At 41.1% G+C, this 16,361-nt stretch overlaps 1 protein-coding gene across 1 annotated transcript in view; it reads right to left on the minus strand.

Moving 5' to 3' along the window:
* LGR5 (leucine rich repeat containing G protein-coupled receptor 5) overlaps positions 1-16,361 on the minus strand; it is a 124,825-nt gene that overhangs the window by 68,763 nt on the left and 39,701 nt on the right. The window lies entirely within an intron of this gene.

Genomic DNA, 16,361 nt, shown 5'->3' on the forward strand with positions numbered 1-16,361 from the left:
TCTTAAAGATATTCCTTACCGCTCCCACCCCAGCCCCCGCCCATCTCGGGCTCTCTGTCAAATAAGAGCCCCTAGGAGGAGCTCCTATGAATTCAGAATGATTTAGACCATTCATGGGCATGATGGCAGTACTTCACGTTTAAAATTATGGAAGTAGGACGGCAAAGGAAACAGACATAACTCAACCTTAGACATAACCCAACTTCAGGTCTTGCTTTGAATTTTGTGACAAAGAGAAATGCCTTCCCCTTGCAACTCTCTGCAAGTCCCACTTCTGGGGGCTGTAAGCACCTTGTAAAAACAAATGTTTGGATTCAAAGAAACTTAAAAAACAAAACAAAACAAAACAAGACAAAAAGCCCATTCCCTCCTTCTAACATGTTCCCTTTGCAGGTTCTCAGATTGCATTAAATAAGTGAAATGAACCATAAAACAAGGGTGTAATGTGATCCCGCTTCGGAGCACACTTCCTGCTGGGCCCGCACAGTAGTTCCTGGCACAGGAAACAACAAGCCACTTCGGGCAGAACTCAATCAATTTTTGTTTTAAGGGAAACTCCGTGTAATGCGATTTTATTCTGTTTTTACTTTTCTATTTCTTGATGGTCTCCCACATAACCCTACAGCGTCACTGATAGATGCCATCTGTATCTCAGAGGACAAGAGACCAGTGGCTAAGACCAGCTAAAAACTTTATGTGATAGTTGGCTGAAGGTTGACTTAAAACATGACTGCTTGCTCAAACCTGAAGGTTCAGATTCTATTCAAAATTCATTATAATCTCAGATTAGGTGTACATACTTAAAATTTATCTCAAGATAAGACAGTGAGCTTTCTTTTTATTTATTATTTTTAGAACTGACCTAACTGGCATATGACATTGTAGTAATTTTAGGTGTACAACGTAATGATGTGATATATGTATATATTGCAAAATGATTACCACGATAAGGTTAGCTAACATTCATTGCATTTACATTTTTTTCTTGTGAAGAGAACAATTAAGATTTACTCTCCCAGCAACTTTTGAATAAAAAATACAGAATTATTAACTATATTCTCCCTGCTGTGCCTTACATCCCCAGGACTTATTTATTGTATAACTGGAAGTTCGTATCTTTTGACCACCTTCATCTATTTCACCCATGAGCTTTTTTTTTTTTTTTTTAAAGATTTTATTTATTTATTTGACAGACAGAGATCACAAGTAGGCAGAGAGGCAGGCAGAGAAAGAGAGGGGTAAGCAGGCTCCCCGCTGAGCGGAGAGCCCGATGCAGGACTCGATCCCAGGACCCTGAGATCATGACCCGAGCCGAAGGCAGAGGCTCAACCCACTGAGCCACCCAGGCGCCCCTCACCCATGAGCTTTTAAAAAAACTGGATTATTCCTGTTATTTAAGTGGTCACACCCATAGCATCTAATCGGCTGTTGTCAGTCAGTATAGATTTCTTGGTTTCTTTATCAAATATTAACTTTCAATCACTAATGGTTAAGAATGCAGGGATTGATCATTTACTCTTTAAAAAGTGACTGAAAAGTCACTAGCATGAACAGGCAGATAAAATATTCAGTTAAATATTTCAGAGTATGGTAAAAAGACAATTATACATTTTAATATCTGCTACTGAACACTTAAATAGCTGAGTAACATGCTATATTCTTAAGCTAAAATTAAACGATGTCAAAAATATACACTAAAATTTTTGGTTTTCTGTATATTGAATATCTGGATGGTTTTCTCCCACTGTCTAGGTAACAGTGCAAATAATTGATCAGCAATTTAAATTTGTGGTGCAGTTACTTCTCTGAAGTAGCAAAGTTGTTTAGTTCACCGAACAGACATGTATAAAACTAATCAATGAAGTTTCTGGATTCCTCACAGGGACTATATAATCCCTGCAAGGACTTGATATTTCTTAGGTACTCACTTATTTTCTCATTGATATCCCACTTATTTCCTAAAAGAATCAAGACAGTTTGCTTTCCAAGCATGTTTATTAGCAACCAAGATCAAACCAGTTTCAGCAAGAAGACAGCTGGTATGGAGAGCACTAAGTTTCCTCTCCTGTTATATTTTTCTGGGTGATGTGCAAAACAGTTCGGGACACACATCACTCTTGTCTATATGCCAAAAGCTCTAAACAGAATGAGGAAATTTACATTTAAAGAGATTCATAAACATTCCACATGACTTTAATACTCACTATCCTATCTCAGTTTCCTGGAAGTGAAGCTTATATAAGCCTTCACTCTCAGGGTCCCCCCGGAACACTTCGGATGGTGGAACAGTGGAGAAAGCAAGACACTGTCAGGGTATAGAGTCTTGGGTTTGAATCCTGACCTCATTCATCAGCTGCATGATCTCAGGAGAAATCATCTCCATGTGGCAGGCTTCCCTGTAGTTAAACTAGGGTGTCTCTAAACTACTTATGCTACTAGGGTGTCTCTAAACTACTTATGCTACTAGGGTGTCTCTAAACTACTTATGCTACTAAACTCTTGCTAGCTGTTTCCAATCAAAAGAGAGCGACTTATTTCTTAAAAAGAGGAATCTCCCTTTCCCAAGAGGAATTAATAACTTCTCTGTGTTACCTGATATTGGGGTTCCTCTTAGAAAATGAGCAAATCCTGCTAATCCATTCCTTTACCACGTGTTTTCTAGTAAGTTTGTTTTCTTTTTTAAAGATTTTATTTATTTATTTATTTGGGAGAGGGAGAGAGAGAGAGAGTGGGAGGGAGAGGGAGAGAGAATCTGAGGCAGACTTCATGCTGAGTGCAGAGCCTGATGTGGGGCTCAGTCCCACGACAGGGAGAGCATGACCTGAGCTGAAACCAAGAGCTGGATGCTTAACCAACAGAGCTACCCAGGCACCTCTTATGTTTTCTTTTAAAGAGCTTCTAAGCAATGCATATAAGCCTATAGCAGAAAATAACTTTTCATATCAACCATCTAAGGTAAAATGAAATAGGCCTCTAAAATATAAATTCAAAGCAGATAAGATAAAAAGAAATTTGTCTGCATTTACTTTTTTCAGTCTGTGTTCACCTTTGCATTGATGTTCAAATGGAATAGTGGTCCTCTAGTTTTCCAAACTAAACTATCCATGGTGAAAGACCAATTTTTAAAAATTTTGAATTTGCTGTGGGTTTATAATTTAAAAAAATAAAATAAAATAAATTACTAGAAAAGGGAAATAAAAACGCTAGAATGCATAAAACAGGAGCTCAATATTTTGTTATGGGATTCAGTAGCGATTTTTCAATTACTATAAAAGTTTCTAAACCTTTACTCTCAAATTCTTTTTTTTTTTAAGATTTTATTTATTTATCTGAAAGAGAGAGACACAGCAAGAGAGGGAACACAAGCAGGGGAAGTGGGAGAGGGAGAAGCAGGCTTCCCGCCGAGCCGGGAGCCTGACGTGGGGCTCGATCCCAGGACACTGGGATCAGGACCCAAGCCGAAGGCAGATGCTTAATGACTGAGCCACCTAGACGCCCCTTTTACTCTCAAATTCTTATCTGTTGTGGATCATAAAAAACAACCATGTCCTAGGAAGAACACTTCCCCGGACCGCTCTTTGATTAGCAAAACTCTTCTTGTCTTTATGTCAATTTTGTGTTAAAAATGATAGAATAAGAACATTAAAACTCTGTACAAAAGTATTCTCTTTCTTACTTAAATTATTTGTAAACTTTTCTTTTTAGTATTTGGTCCTTCTGACCCCTGGCACGCATATAACTTTAGCACCAAATCAGGAGATCGTAAGATAATTTCCAAATCTGTACATTATTGATTTTTTAAACTATGATTTTAAAAGGTGGCCTCATGTTGCACAACATTTTTGTCTATGATTCAGTTTCCTAACATTTGTGAAAAAATGTAATGGATTTCTTTAAGTTTTTCATCTTTTGCCAAAATGTTGGAATTAATTTTGAAGAAGTGGTCACTGTGGACAAAGATTTCATAAGACATGGAAGATTCATTGTGGCAAGATGGTCAAATATGTTTAACCATTCTTCCCTGTCTCTGACCCTACTCTTGCCGATGCTGTGTTAATGGCCATGTCTGGAAATCTAGAATAGGGGTTGGAGAGCTCAGTGGGAGCAGTCAACTCTATACTGGAATAGGACCTTTATGGAATATTGATGTCGGGTCCCATCCCCAGAGTGCCTGAGTTGATTGGTCCAGTATGGACACTGGGATGTTTAAAACCTGCCCCAGTGATTGGAATGTTCAAGCAAGGCTTAGAACCATGGCACAGGAGGAACCCTAAATTCCCAGATGAGAGCTTTGAGCTCTACAACTCACTCAGAGTTTAGGAGGCCTAATTGTTTCCTAGAAATAGAGTTCTGTCCAAGCAGACAGTCTCTCTCTCTTACAAATGTCTTTGTTGTTTGCAACTCTTATCGTTTTTCTTCATTTGACAAATGTGAGTTGAGCATTCATTGTGGGCAGGTCTAGGGACACAATGGAGAATCGATCCAAGTCAGCTTCAACTTTTCCCTTTTCTCCTGTCCCTACATCCATAAAGATACCCAGTATTAATTCTATAGAACTTTCTTCTGGATCTGGCCTCCCTTCCTTCTTCTTGGCTTCTACATTTGGGCAAGTCCCTGTTATGTGGATAACCCTTCTGCTCTTCATGCTTACTGTGTCTAGGTCACCTTCTGTACCATGGCCAGACGGGTCACCCTGAAAAGCCCATCTATCCGATCATCACTCCACTCAGACCCACTGTTAGCGAATAAGAAAGGCAAACCCTCAGGTGCATCCACAGGAAAAGGGGCCTCCTCTGGAGTTGGGCATGATGAATTACAGAAAAGATCTTTGCACTGAAGCAGCAGAACAAGGTGACTAGTTTGCAAGCAGAGCTTGGCTTGGAGTTCAGCCCCTACAGAGGAGTCCCTGTGCAGGGCAAACCTCCCAGCTCTAGCCATATGGACCTCCTCCATCTGAGAACTTTGGCTGGCTCCAGGCCTCTTAGAGGAACAAATACCTCAACTATTTAGGCTCTTCATGATCTGGCCTAATGTGTGTTTCCACCTTGATTTTATGTCACTTTCCTCTATGCAATGTGTGGTCCACTTATCTTGCTGTTCCTCTTTGCATCTGTTTTCACACATGTGATTCTCTTTCCCTAGAATGCATTAGCCTCTCTATTTCCAAATTCCTACTCCTGTGCTCCCCTACTCTCCCCTCACCCCCATTTAAGATCTAGCTTTACAGACCCTTGTCTTCCTGACACAGTCTTTTGTCTTTCCAGCTTAGTCTTCTATTTCAATCTCTGGTCTTTTGATACTTCCAGTATTAGAGCTTTGTCTTAGCCTAAGAACCTAGCTTACATCATGCATTGGTCACCTGGATCACTACCTCACCAACACCCTCAACCTCCTGGTCCCTTGTCTTTTGTTTCATTCTCCTGGCAAAATCCCAGCTCTGGAAAAACACCATAATTCATTTTCTCTTTTCCTATCCCAGGGTACTGAGTGCTACCAGAAAAGAGAAACTCACAAATGTGCAGACTGGGGACTATAAATTCATGGTCTTTGTGGGTTCTCAACACTGCTGTACAATTCTGTTATTTGTGATTGCTCAATGTACTCCCTCAGGAACTGTGGCCAATCTTGACCACTTGCTTCAAACCTCTTAATCAACGACTCCCATCATGGTACACCTTCCTTCTCACTTCATGAAAACAACTGAGATTCATTAGACCACCACACATGAAATAAACCAAATTCTGGTTCTTTTTTGTCCCCTGCTTACTATCCCCATACTTTTCTACTTGCTTAGCCTTGCTGATGGGTCCCTTCCCCTCTAGGATGCGACAGTTCGTTACTCATGAATAATTCCTTCCCTTTTTTTAAAAAAAAGATTTTATTTATTTATTTGACACAGAGAGACACAGCGAGAGAGGGAACACAAGCCTAGGGAGTGGGAGAGGGAGAAGCAGGCTTCCTGCTGAGCAGGGAGTCTGATGTGGGGCTCTATCCCAGGACCCTGGGATCATGACCTGAGCTGAAGGCAGACGCTTAAAGACTGAGCCACCCAGGTGCCCCTGAATAACTCCTTCTACTTCCTCTATTTTTTTTTTTTAACCTATTCTTCCCCTTCAATGTATAAACAGAGTCAAGTCTTTCCTCTGCTAAAACAGACAGGAAGCAGGATCTTTCAATCCCATGTCTTCCTTTACTTGCTGCTCAATCTTTCTCAGTCCCTTTGGGGTTGTTTATAGACTACAGTTGTAGGCCCCACTTCCCATTCCCTTTCTAACCCACAATACACGGACTTCCATCCCTACACTCCAATGAAATTGCTCTTGCCAAAGAAACAGGGACTTCCATATTGTCAAATTTAATCAACACAGGATTTACTGGGCCTCTCTCCTGCATTAGATTTACTCTTCCTGGAAACTCTGTACTCCATTGGTTTCCAAGTCATCATTCTCTCAGGATTCTTTCCATACTTTCCGAACTTTCTACTTTATAGGCTCCTTTGTGGGATTTTATTCTATTTATCCCTTAAATGTCAGTGTTCTCTGGAGTTCTGCCCTTGGCCTAGTGCTCTTCAATCTCTGCCCTTTCTTCTTGGAGAATGTTACTTACTTTCCTGGGTTTAAGTATCTCTGAGATGCCCATAACTCCCCCATCCTAGCCTTAATCCCTCTCTCCTAAATCTTAATCCCTCTCTCCTAAATTTCAGAACCACAGTTTTAATTCCTGTCTCCTAAACTTCAGACCCATATATCTAATTTCCTAGTCTTAATCCCTCTCCCCTAAATTTCAGAACCATATATCTAATTTCCTTCTGCATACGTCCAGTTAGCAATCTTGCAGGAATGCACCATGCGTGACCATGCACCATGTTCAAAATGGAAATAATTACTTCCTATTCCGTATTTGTTTCTTTTTCTGTAGTGCCAGTTTCTAGTTAGTGCCATTGCCATCTTCCTTCCAGGAAAGCCCAAATCTTAGACACCATTCAAGTCGTCTTTTTTTCATCTTCTCTACCTATCTCTTTTTCTCTCTCTTTACTCTTCCCTGCTGCAGGTGCTCATCATCTCTGCCCCAGTCATCTGAAATTGCCTCCCCACTCCACCGTTGCTTGCTATCAGTCTTATTCTTTTAGGCCTACCCTCTAATGGTTAGAGAGAGACATTAAAAAATGCAGAATTAGACAAAACACCACCCTACTTAAAACCTCTTCTTCTTTGTAAAGACTTTATTGTTTATTTATTCATTTCACAGAGAGAGAGCGAGAGAGAGTGCACAAGCAGGGGGAGCAGCAGGTGGAGGGGTGAGCAAGGAGCCTGATGTGGGACTCGATCCCAGGGATGACCCAAGCCCGAAGGCAGATGCCTAATGACTGAGCCACCCACGCACCCCTAAAACCTTTCAATGAGTATCATTTTCCAAATGAAATCCACGCTTGTTACTATGGCACGCAAGCTCCATTGTGCAGCACACAGAAGCTTTACTACTCTGTCATATTGATTTTCATTCATTGTTCAAGACTCATGTAGGGTGTCATCTCCTCCAGGAGGCCTTCGCCCAGCTGTAAGGTTAGGGTAAGTGATTTGTTCTCTGTCTTCCCATATCACCCCACACATTTAATGGCATCATACTGAAGTGATACGTTTATGTGTCTATCTTCTACAGTAGGCTCTGACTCCTCATGGTCGTTTTGTTGTTGTTCGTTTGTTTGTTTTATAGTATACTTCAAGTGTCTAGTGGAGTCTTGCCGTATAGAAGATACTCAGTGAGTGCTGACTTGAACTCTCTTCTACTGCAGCCTTCCTATAAGCAAGCAGATGATCTCACCCAATCCATTAAAAAAAAATTTTTTTTTAAAAATCATGTTTCTCATCAAATGGCTACATTGCTTCTAAGTGTGATGCATAAAGCTCTTCTACTATGAAACACTATTGGGAACAAAACCCACTTTGTGTATACCACCTCTCACAACAATTTTTGCTCAGAATTAGTGTTATGGTTTCTCTCTTCAGTCAGCCGTATTTGCATTCTGTCCTAGAGATTCTTCAAAGATTCTTGTCCATTGAAAGTTCCCCATCTACTCCCATACTCAAGCATCTCTACTTGAGCTGCCGCTAGTGCTTCTTCTTCCCCTCCTTCTCTTTCTTTCTCCCCTTCTTTCCCTCTTTGTTCCTTCTACTTTTCATTTTCTCCTCTTTCTCTTGCTGAAACACCCTTCCTATCATTTTTATGGATTTGTTGCGGGAGGAATGCTTGCATTAGGTACTTACTCCACTATCTTAATATCCAGGTATGGTTAATATTTGAGACCCGGTACAGGAATCAGTGAACAAAGAGGCCATTCCTTATAGTGTGACTATTAAGCAAATTAAGAAAACAACCCTCCTAGATGGTTCTTTAATCTCGACCACAGTTAAAGACAAATATTTTCTTCTTTAGCAGCGTAGTGCAATTCCCATTTCTTCTAGGTACAACAATTTAAAATTTGTCTTGGGAGATCCAGTAGCATTTAGCTTTCTGCCAGATACCTTTGTTAACAATGGATCCAGGCTGGAGCCATTCCAGCACTTTTTAATTGATCACTTTTCAAATATACTTCTAGAGATAAGCCGTCCTGTGAACTTCAAAAGGAAATGTCCAGGCTGGAGTAGCATTTTATGATAGTATGAATAATGTTATTTCCACATACTTCTCTCATGTTATTAACTCCAAAACAATGTATCTTTGAAGAACATTTTTTTTATTGAAGTGTTATACGGGAAAATGAACAAATCTAAAGTGTCCAGCCCAGTGAATTTCCAGTGTGAACATACCTTCACAAATCAGCACAAATCCAGAAATGGAACATAATCATTGCCTCAGAAGCTCCCTTATGTTCCCTTCCACCCACTTCTCCCCAGAGGGAACCAGTCTGCTGACTTCCAACACCTTATATTAGTTTCATTTGGTTTCGATCTTCCTATAAATGGAATCGTACAGTGCATAGTTCTTTTTTTTTTAAACATATTTTATTTTTTAGAGCAGTTTTAGGTTCACAGCAAAATTAAGAGGAAGCCATAGAGATTGCCCACATACCTCTTGCCCACCTACGTGCCCAGCCTCCCCCATTACCCACATTCCCCACCAGAGTGATATATTCATTATAACTGATGAACCTATTGACGGTTCATGATCACCCAAACTCGGTAGTTTACATGAGATACACATGCTGTTGTACAGTCTATGGGTTTGGACAAATGTATCCACCATTATAGCATCAGACAGAGCATTGTCACTACCTACAAATCCTCTGTTTTCCATCTGTTCATCCTTCCACTCCCTGTCCCCAATCTTGGCAATCCTGAATCTTCTATTGTCTCCACAGTGTTGCCTTTTCCAGAATGTTATATAGTTGAAATCATACATGATGTAGCCTTTTCAGACTGGCTTCTTTCACTTAGTAATACAGAGCAGAGTTTTTTGTGTTTTCCGAGCTTCTTTCAATCACTATGTTTATAGTTATCCATGTGTTGCATGTAGCAATAGTTTATTCCTTCTCAATCCAATATACTATCTCGTTTTATTATTATACCACAACTCAGCTGTTGATGGACATTTGGGTCAGTTTGTGTCTATGATGAGTAGTGTCGCTATAAACATTCTATTTTTTAAAAGATTTTATTTATTTATTTGTCTGAGAGACAGAGAGCACAAGCAGGGGAAGAGGCAGAAGCAGACTTCCCAGTGAGCGGGGAGCTGGATGCTGGACTTGATCGTAGGACCCCCGATTCATGACCTAAGCCGAAGGCAGACGCTTAACCAACTGAGCCACCCAGGCATCCCTGTTATAAACATTCTTAAATATGTCTTTTGTTGAGCATATATGAAGTATGTGCATATCTGTTGGGTATATCTTGTTGGGTATGTGTGAGAAATGGTTGCAATTTCTGTTGGGTATATATCTAGGAGTGGAATTGCTAGGTCTTGGGGGTATGCATATATTCAGCTTTAATACATCCTGCCAAGCAGTTTTCTAAAGTGGTTATGTTGAGTCATACTTCCACCAGCAATGGATGAGCATTCCAGTTGTTTCATACCTCTTTTTCTCCATTTATTATCATCAAAATTGGCATTACTTCTCTTTAAAATTTTAGTCATTTTTGCTAAATGTACAATGGCATTTCACTGTGGTTTTAATTTGCATTTCCCTCATGTCCGGGAGAACTGAATACCTTTTCATGTGACTTTCAGCCATCAGGATACTCTTTTGTGCAAAGCGTCAGAAGAATGTTTTATTTTATTTGATGACCTTCAAGTTAAAAATAAAACTTACAGGTTGTAAGTGAAATGATTCATTTATATGTGAAGAAAGACTAACAATTTTTTTCATTTCTTTTCTAATACTATTATTTTTCCTGAGGCTTCAACGGTATTCTTTGAAATAGCTGGCGGTGTAATAATTAGGAGACGGTATTCTAGAGCTATCCTGACTTAGTCTGAGTCCTGGCTTTGCTATTTCTAAACTGAACAAACTTGAGCAAGTTATTTAACATCTTTGTGCTTCAGTTACCTAATCTGTGAAACAGCAATAATGATACTATCTGCTTTATAGAATTCTTATGAGAAATAATTGAGCTAACCGATGGGAAGGTACTTGAGTAGTATCTGGGATGTTATAAGCACTGCATAGTTTGCTACGATTATTATTATTACATAGAACCTCTTAGTGTTTTTACACATGAAAACTTTTTACCCATAGAGATGTAATAGGAGTGGAAATGTTTGTTTGCTTATTGATATTGGGTTACCTTGAAAAATCTTTTTAAAATTACAGTATAATTTTAAAAATCTTTAGAGATAGCTGGCTTATGTACTTATGTATGGGTCCCTTTGCTTTATTAAAATTTTAATGGAAACTTTGAAAAGACAGAGCCTCAAAGCAAACTCGTTTGAAAATTTTACATTGTCACCCTGATCCAACAGACATAGTTAATGTGACTGGGTAGTCATGAACCTTATTTATATTCTGTGAAAAACAAGAGAAGGGACAGATGTAGAGGCCACTTTTAGGCACACAGGCTTGAGCGATGGAATGCAGAAGGGACCCACAGCACCCCTCTGGCTGAATAACACAGGCCCATCAGGGGACCCTCCTCAAAATATCCAGAGGCCCCAGTGACAAATGGGCCACTTACAACCAGGCACAGTTACCAGAAAAGGGAGAATTCCATACCTCACCATACCTCCTCACCTTCCCTCTTCAATTAATTAATTTTTTACCTTCCCTCTTCAAAAACAGCCTCCTCCCATGGCCTCCTGGCAGACAGTCTCTCTCCTCTGCTGTCCTGCCGTCTGCTCCCTTGCGGTATACTCAATACACTTCTATCTCCCTTGTCCTGCCTCACGTGAATCCTTTCACCCAATAGTCAGTGGCACCGCATTTGGGGCCCCCATCTGATCGGACAGACACCCCATTTAGACACCACAATAGATGGAGTTATCTGTGAGTGGACCACTCATCCAAAAACTTATGTCCTCAGAACACACCCCAAATAGATAAGCAAGCAGACAAAATGAAACAAAAACAAATGGACAAAGAAAGAAATGACAACAAACCAAATCTTTCTACAGCTGTCAAAAGTAGAAGCCCACAAAGTTAGTCATGAACGTTTGTGCACTTCTCTCAGAGGAGGAGGTCTCAATCAGAAACGAAGTATTCTTTATTTGGGCATTCGTGATGGGGTTCTTGTTTTGCTTTGTTTTGAAATCTACTGCAGCAAATTACCCGTGGGAAGCAAACGTGACAAGGTTGGCAATGAGGTGGGAAAGCAGATTTAAGAAGTGGAATGTTGGGACGCCTGGGTGTCTCAGATGGCTAAGCGTCTGCCATTGGCTCAGGTCATGATCTCAGAGTCCTGGGATCGAGCCCCATGTGGAGTGCCCGGCTCAGCAGGGAGTCTGCTTCTCCTTCTCCCTTTGCCTCTCCCCACCGCTGGTGCTCTCTCTCTCTCTAATAGTTGTCTGTGCCCAATCACAATAACTAGCATTTTTCTCTCTTTCCCCCTCTCTCTCTTTCGCATACACACATGCATACACACAGACACAATCTAATGAATCTTCGGATAATAACCCATTTTACAGATGAAGAAACAGAGGCACACAGAGATTTAGCTTTTCTAGGATGACGCTAGCAGTACAGTGGCAGAGCCAAGCATGGTCTGAAGCCGGTCCATCTGACTCTATAGCTTGTGGGATCAGCCCTTTGCAGCTGCACGGTCTACTGGAATCCATGATCTAATTCCCTTAGATTCCTTAATCTAATTAACTTCAGGTCCTAATATTTGGTTGACCTTTTTGGCTTTTAAGTACCACGTATATAAGAAGAGACCTCAGGGAAAGTCTCTTCTCTACTGTTCACACCTTTGTGTGGTATCTCTGGCTGCTTTTACCTCTTTGCCAGCCCCTGGGAGTGACTATTCGAGAACACCTCTCCAGCCCATCGACTCTGCTTTCATTTAGCCTTTGGATATCATCTCTTGGGTCCTTCTTGGCTCCAGGGTGTGTAGCCCCTGGTCCATTTCTTTCCCAGCCCCAGATCTCAGAATTCCAGTTGGAACCCTGGGCCTTTCACACATCCGGGGTGAGCGGTCAAGCAATGCAATGAGATCTTAACGGTCCTCTCTGCCTTCGTTCTTTCCCCCTTCCCAGGCCATCTGGAGTCATCTTGATTTTTTTTCCCCTGAAGGATAAAGGAGCTAATATCTTATATTGTGCTTCCTTTTTTTTTTCTTTTAACAATAACTCTATTTATTTATCTAAACAGTTTACAAAGCTTGTTTATGCCACAAATTGGTCTCTGTGTGAGACAGTTGAATATGGATATGAGTAGAGTCCTACTGAAGACTGTGCTATCATTCACAATAGTAATGTTCATGTGAGTAATAGATTCTGTTTTTCCTTATGCTTAGAAAAAAAATCAAACAACCCACTTTGGAATTAGAACAGGGTTTTTCAGTCTTGACATTCAATACTGACATTCGGGGCTTGACGATTCTTTTTGCTGTGGGGGCTCTCCTGTGCATGGCAAGGTGCTGGGCAGCATTCCTGGCTCTACCCACCAGATGCCAGGAGCACCTCGACTCCGCCAGCTGTAACCACCAAGAACTTGTAGAGACCGCTGGGTGAATTCTATTCCGCACCCTCTCCCCCCATTTGTACGGAACTTTTAATGCTCTTTAACTCAGAATGTGACTGATTTAGAGACGGGGTCTTTAAAGAGGCAATTAAGTTAAAATGAGGTCATTACGGTGGATCCTGTTCTGCTATGACTGGTGTTCTGATGAGAAGAGGGCATCTGCACAAAGGGACAGAGGGAAGACCATGTGAAGACACAGGGAAAAGACGATGAAACACAAGTCAAGGAGAAAGGCCTCAGAAGAAAACAACGCTGCTGACACCTTGATCTCGGATTTCCCAGCCTCCAGAAGTGTGAGAACATAAATTTCTGCTCTTGAAGCCACCCGGTCAGTGGTGCTTTGTTATGGCGGCCTTGAAAAACGAACGTATAAACGTTGCCAAATAAATGATCCCTAGGGTCAGATCACCCTTGGCTGAGAATCACTGAACTACCACACACGAATCACAGACTATTCGTTTTGCCTTTAGCGATGACAGAAAAAGTGATGTAATGACTTTTTTCTTCAAAAGAGGAAATTTAGAAAAACCTTCCCTCCCTACTCCTCTTTCACATCTTAAACGTCTTTTAGCAGATAACTTCATTACTTAATTATTGGACAACAAAAATAAGAAAAAGTCAAGTGAAAAGCTGTAAGATACAAGTGTGTATATATATGTAATATATATACATTATATACATACATTGTATATATATAAAATTTTGGGCCTATGGTTGTGCCTGATGGTTCCATAATCACTACATTGAAAAGACTCTCAAGGCAATGTTTCAAAGAAAATCTTTCAAAAGCTTTGGTTAAAGGAACTAGATCTATTTTATTTCACCCAGGCAGAAATCCCCACTGTTTATTATTTATTTATTTATTTATTTATTTACTCTGTACAGTAAGCAAGTTGCCGAAATATCTTGTAATGAACATGGTATGACTAAGGGATCCTTCCTTTCCAACAGAATGAAATCTTTCTCTTCCACCCATATTCCATCTACTGTCCTGGAGCACATGCAAACAATCTGGGTTGATGATCTGAGCCATCATCCTACCTTAGCCCATGGGATCAAAAAGCCTTTGCTGGTCATCCGCCATTTGCAAAATGGAGCCTAAGTACTACTATCTAGCTGCGCTATGTGGAAAGGAAAATGGGTTACAGATTTGGAAAAGAGGTCAGGGTCTCAAATGATGGTTCTGTCACCTTGCTATCAGATTCTGTGTGTGTGTGTGTATGTGTGTGTGTTTTCTTTTGTGGCCTTAATTTCTTAATGTTGTATTTTAACACCTCTTTCATGCTGCTGTGGTGAGGATTAAATGCGGTAAGCTTGCTGGGCCCCCCTGGGCTCTGTGTCTAGCACTGGAAAGGGCTTCCCGGCTATGGGTTGAAGTCTCCATGGTCCAGTCCTAATCCTCTGGGTTACGTTTCCCTCTCTAAACCTTTTCAAATACAGATCTTCCTTCCCTTATGATGGCGTTACATCCTGATAAACCCACCATAAGTTGAAAATACTGTATACTGTAAGTCAAAAATGCATTTAATACACCTAGCCTACTGAACGTCACAGCTTGGCCTAGCCTACCTTAAATGTGCTCAGAATACTTACATAGCCTACGGTTGGGGAAAATCATCTCACACGAACTCTATTTTACAACCAAGTGTTGACCATCTCATGTGATTTATTGAATACTGTACTGAAAGTGGGAAACAGAATGTTGTTGAGTGTCTGGGCTGCCGACCCTTGTGATCGCGGGGCTGAATGGCGGGTTGCCACTGCCCAGCACCACAAGAGAGGATTGTACCCCATGTTGCCAGCACAGAAAGGAGCAAAATTCAAAATCCCAAGGGTGATTTCCACTAAACATGTGTTGCTTTTGCCCCGTCGTAAAGTTGAAAAATCGCTACGTCTAACCATTGTAAGTTGGGGACCACCGGTCAACTCTATTCCAGTCATAACAGACTATTTATTTTCCTGTTGTGTCCTGAGGTTTTCCTTTTTAGACTGACACAGGCAGTATATTTCCAGTGAACTTTCTGTTTAGGGGAAGGGCTTTGGAAGAATCTTGTCCTGTGGTTTCCTACGCCCGGGCTTTGCTAGGGTTGTGAAGACTAGAGAGTCTTCATGGCAAGGGCCTGGCCCAACGCTGGTCCAGGGGAGGCAGCCATCACCTCCTAGTCACCTAGGCCTAGGTCCTACTCAGTGCTCATTCCTAACCGCTCTTCCCCTTCTTGCTTCTACTCCTGGCCCCCTCCACAGATGCTCCACATGGAGGCCAAACTTAGCTTTTCAAAACAGAATTAGATAATTCCCTGGCACTGCCTGAAATCTTCCAATGGATTCCTGCTCACTCTTAGATTAAACCCAAATGCCTTAGCATGGCTGACAGGCCCTGAGTGCCTCACCCTCCATTCTCACCTGACTCACTGTCCTCTGGCTCCCTGCACTCAGGATGCAGCTGCCACTGTGAGGTTCCCCATATCCCAAGACTTTCTTCCTTGGGCCTGTCCTGTCCATTCACCTGTACCACGATACTCATTGGCACCTCACCCACCCTTCCAAAGGCTGGCTCCTCTTCATTCTTAAATTATCACTTTTTCAGATGTTCCTCTTGGTCTTCCAAACCAGAATAAGTCCTTTCCCACCTTTCCCTGCTTTTCCTCTGGCCCACCCTGTCCTCCTCCCACCCCTCGTACCTCCCACCACCATTCTTTCCACTTAGAATAGTTTGTGGTCACATCTTTATTTACTTTCCTGTCTTCCTTTCTTGAATGCAATGAAGGCAGGGTGTGTTCAATCACCAGCTTTTAGCCTAGTGTCTGGGACATGGCTGACAATCAATAAATACTCCTGTTGAGTGACTGACCAGCTGAATGAATGTTTCATTCTCTGGCATTATTCCCCTCCTTTCTTATTTCTGGGAGGATTATTTTTACTAAGTATGTTTTTGTGGGTCTCCGAGGAGAGTACAGCAAGCAGATTAAAGAATACTGGGTCTACTTTGCGTTTCCTATAAACAGTTGGCCACAATGTTTTAAAAATAACCTTTAAAAATAACATTACTATAAGTGCTGATCTATTTATCGAAAAGATATTAATGGACAATGGCTAGGAAAAAATAAAAGGAACTCAGCAAGGCTTGCTAATTTTTGAGTTAGTTACTAGCCAAGTATGGAAGATGTAGAAACATGATTGCATTTTAAATAGA

The sequence above is a fragment of the Martes martes genome (genome assembly GCF_963455335.1).
Source record: "Martes martes genome assembly, chromosome: 8".
In the NCBI taxonomy this organism is placed as follows: Eukaryota; Metazoa; Chordata; class Mammalia; order Carnivora; family Mustelidae; genus Martes; species Martes martes.